We start from the raw sequence: 4,557 nt of genomic DNA on the forward strand, positions 1-4,557 counted from the left end.
GCAAATTGTTCCTAAAACACTCACCATTAAGAAACCGTATCCTGATTCAACAAATTTCACCACCCTGATTTAAGAAAACAACGAGAATCGCCGTTTCCCCCTTTTCAGTGCAATTATCCCACACTCATTTTTAGTTTTTCTTCCTAAATTATTGAAGTTTTGCAACATAATTTTCCCCCCACTCACCCTGTCATCTACTCTCCAGCAGCTGTGCTCCATGTTCCCCGCCCTCCCTGGGGGCCGCCACAGAGACGCCGCCCACAGTGCCTGTCGGCGAGGGAGAGGGCGCCATGTTCCAGAGAGCTGCTGCCATGCCCACCCGAATTTTTAGTGTTTAAAAATTATTTTAACGTCATAATTTTTCTCCCCCCCCAGTGCTTCTAAACCACCCCAGTAGTGAAAAATATATGCATATATAATTGTAATTATTAATTATATATGCATATATATTAAATATTAAAAATTTTTCGCAACATAAATCTAAACCCACGACTTCACCCATCATCTTGTGGCTCAGAGACGCCGGCCATAGTGCCTGAGCGCACGAGCCCCATTATTAGCCTAACCGGGCTAATAGCCATTAAACATAGTTATAGAACAATGTAAATATGTGTCTTTATCTTTAGTTGCAGGTCGCGCCAGCAGTTCCTGCCGCCCTCGAGATGCCGAGGCCTAAATAGCCACATTCGCTCGTGCCTGCCGAGCACATACGCCGCATGGCGTGCTCAAAATGGCTCTTCCAGAAATCCCATCTGGGAGAGCCACAGATCCCATTCGCCCTCATCCGCTTCCTATCCCTTCGGGCCCTCGGTTGCGTTAACTTTTCACTCACAGGCAACAGGTTTCCTCCAGTGCGCTCGCTGGTTTACTGTTGTCTACCCTTTGCTACTCCCCATAGGCTGTCGGGGTGCAAATTCCGCACCCCTGCAGGCTTGACCGCGCCAGACGCACGTCGCCAGCTGCTTCCCCCTCCCTCACAGGAGAGTGAAGACAGCATAGGCAGTTACTCAGTTATCAAATTAAGCGTATAGGTCCCACCTGGCACGCATCAATTCCCTCAGTCAAATCATTCCCATTTGGTTAGCAGGGCTCACAAACACTTCGGCTGTGTGAGACTGACTTCAGCGTGGAGGGGCTGTAGTCTAAAAAAAAAAAAAAAAAAAAATTCCCGTCTCACTCATCTAGCGACAGCGGCACAGCTCAGACCTACGATGCCCCCCAAGACGAGCGGTAAGGCAGCCAAAAAGGCGGGCAAGGCCCAGAAAAACATCTCGAAGGGCGACAAGAAAAAGAAGCGCAAGAGGAAGGAAAGCTACGCAATCTACATCTACAAAGTGTTGAAGCAAGTTCATCCGGACACTGGCATATCATCTAAGGCCATGAGCATCATGAACAGTTTCGTGAACGACATTTTCGAGCGCATCGCGGCAGAGGCCAGCCGCCTCGCCCACTACAACAAGCGCTCCACCATCACCAGCCGCGAGATACAGACGGCCGTGAGACTGCTGCTGCCCGGGGAGCTGGCCAAGCACGCTGTCAGCGAGGGCACCAAGGCTGTCACCAAATACACCAGCTCCAAGTGAGCAGGTCTGGTGTGCACATGCTTACATAAACGGTCCTTTTCAGGACCAAGAACATGATCATGAAAGGAAATGCTTCTGCTGCTGTTCTACAATTCCCTCAATCCCTATGATAGTAAATGTAAGCTTAACCAAGGCAGAAATATTTTCATTAAAAAAAGTCTTTAAGACGCATGGTTTACTGGCTGAGATATATATATATATATTTTTTTTTTGCTTACTTCTGTGGTCATTAGTACATTGCTACAAATATATTTATATATATAAAAAAATAAATAAAAAAATCCTTTCTATTTAATTTAGTTAGATCATATATCAATATTAATGGCAAAGACCAGTTGCATCGATTCACTTTGAAAATAATTCCATTTGTGCTAAAACTGGACACAGTAAAAAAAAAAAAAAAAAAAAAAAAATATATATATACACACACACACACACACATAATTCGAATTCATATTATGCTTAACTGCGTTTGAATTTGCAATCATGCACAAGATGTTTTGTACTTCGAAGTAAAAACAACATAATGTACTATTTAACTACCCACAGTACAAATGGATCCAAAAAAAAAGTGAATTTTCATGCAGACGAAAATGCTTACATTTATTCTATTTATATTAAGTACCCATTACTAACAGCTTATACTGGGTGGAATACAACAGTTGACATGATTTTACTTATATGGCAATTTAATATTTAACCAAAATTAATGGTAAACTAATATTTTAAAGTGTCATTTATGGCCCCTTACCTTCAGCATGTTTGCTTCCTTGCACACAAACGAGGACAAACACATCACCCAACTGAAAAAAAAAAAAAAATTTCACTTGCATCACAAATAATTTAAAATTTTTCACCACATGAAGTAAATATTTCGCAATAAAAAAAAAATATAGCCCTAGGACTCGTGTGCACACCTTTTCTTCCCCACATCGCACACGCAAACAAAACTTCCAAATTATTACAAAATCACTCGATTATTATACATACATAAACACACATGTATTTTCCGAATAAGTGAGAAATGCAGGCCGATGAAAGTCAAATTTCGTTTCGGAAATTAAATCTCGCACAACTACCGACACATAACCAAACTTGCGTACATTTACATAGCATTAACCCTCTAAATAATAAACAAATGAAAGCAGAAAAAACAACATCGCTACCCACCGCGCGCGCTCCTGGCGGCGGGAGTAGGAACTACTTTGCACACAGACCGACATAGCCCCCTGCCAAAAACAGTAAAATAAATAATATATATAAGTCTTTTGGCGGGAAAAAATTTCTCAACCGCCTGGGAGCACCCTAGTGTGTGCCTGTCTTTAGGTTATGTTACTTTTAACTTCATTTTCTACAGGCAGACGCGAGGGTGCTCGCCCATTATTTTTATTTTTTTAAATTCTTTCCTACCTTTGGTGTGCCATGCAAGAATTTATCGTCAAAATGGCGGCCCCGAGTGCAAATTTCTCGTCTGCACTGCTGGCTGGATGATTATGTGATGTTTTGAAGGAGGGTGTTTTTTTTTTGTTTGGATTTTGTGTGAGGGGGGGAGGGGGCTGGGCTAGCTTTTTTTTTTTTTTAAATTTTCTAAACATTCATCTCTTATGTAACAGTGTTCAGCATTAAAAAATTTAAAAGAAGAGGCACTTACTCATCAATTTCAAAACAGCCTATGAAGAAAAATAAAAAAAATTTAAATTCATTCCAGTTTTATACATTCATGATTTGATCACATGTATAACTTTTCTTTTTTATTACCTTATTTAATTTTATTATTATTACTACTATTGCTGCTACAACCTAGAAGATACCTCAGTGATACTAATACCTGCTGGTAAAGTTAAAGGTTTCACCTTTCTTTCTTTAAACATATCACAATACCTTTCTTGAGTTAAATATTATCTAATGGCTTTAAGAAGTTATGGTAATGTTCATCAGTTATAGAGTGTGGGTTTGTGTGTGTGTGTGAGAGTGTATTTTGAAGAGGGCTTTGGTGGTTGGGATGTGATGGTGAGGGTGGTGGGTGTTGTGTGTGGGGAGGGGGGGGGGGGGGGGGAAGTAAAGAGTGTTCATTACACGATTTCTCCTGTTGTTTGTAACAATCACACCTGGTATAGCTATTTCGAGTGGCAAATACAAACTGCAAAAAAAAAACATCTATATCATTGCCAACGGCCATATCACGATGAACACACCGGTTCTCGTCCGATCACCGAAGTTAAGCATCGTCGAGCGTGGTTAGTACTTAGATGGGTGACCGCTTGGGAACACCACGTGCCGTTGGCACTACTATTTTGCACCCTACAGAAAAAAATTTTTTTTTAAAAATTTCAATTTTAAATTTTTTTTCCCCCACAATCACCACATTTCCCCCCCCCCCCCCCCCCCTAACACACACACACACACACACTCACTCTCTATCAATCAATCAATCAATCAATCAATCAATCAATCAATCACTCACTCACTCACCCACCCAGCAGCAGCTGTGAATCTTTGCATGTGTATACCTCATACAAAATTCAAAGTGAAAAAATAAATAGATAAGTGTATATGTATGTATGTATGTATGTATGTATGTATGTATGTATGTATGTATGTATGTATGTATGTATGTATATATGTATATATATATATATATATATATATATATATATATATATATATATATATATATATATATATATATATATATAAACACACACACACACACCTATTTTGAAGTTTCTCTGTTTCAGTGGGCAGTTATGTATAATAATGAGAGATTCAAAAAGACGTTGATAACAATGTCATCAATGCCTGTTTAGTGTGCTCATTTGTTGGATGGTCGGCAGCAATACTAGAGGTGGTACAGCTGTAACCTGTAAAATTGTACCTGCAATGTGTTGTGTATGGAAAAAAATAAAAATTATATCATCTAAATTTTTGTTATCCAACAATAACCTTCCCATCAATGCATGATGTCACAGTAGCC

At 39.8% G+C, this 4,557-nt stretch overlaps 1 non-coding gene across 1 annotated transcript; it reads left to right on the forward strand.

Annotated features, from left to right (window-relative positions):
- The first annotated feature begins 3,750 nt into the window (after positions 1-3,750).
- LOC134543983 (5S ribosomal RNA) lies at positions 3,751-3,869 on the forward strand. The gene has a single exon (XR_010077423.1). It is a non-coding gene; the product is annotated as a 5S ribosomal RNA (ribosomal RNA).
- The last annotated feature ends 688 nt before the right edge of the window (positions 3,870-4,557 follow it).

Source organism: Bacillus rossius, unplaced genomic scaffold (genome assembly GCF_032445375.1).
Source record: "Bacillus rossius redtenbacheri isolate Brsri unplaced genomic scaffold, Brsri_v3 Brsri_v3_scf265, whole genome shotgun sequence".
Classification (NCBI taxonomy): domain Eukaryota; kingdom Metazoa; phylum Arthropoda; class Insecta; order Phasmatodea; family Bacillidae; genus Bacillus; species Bacillus rossius.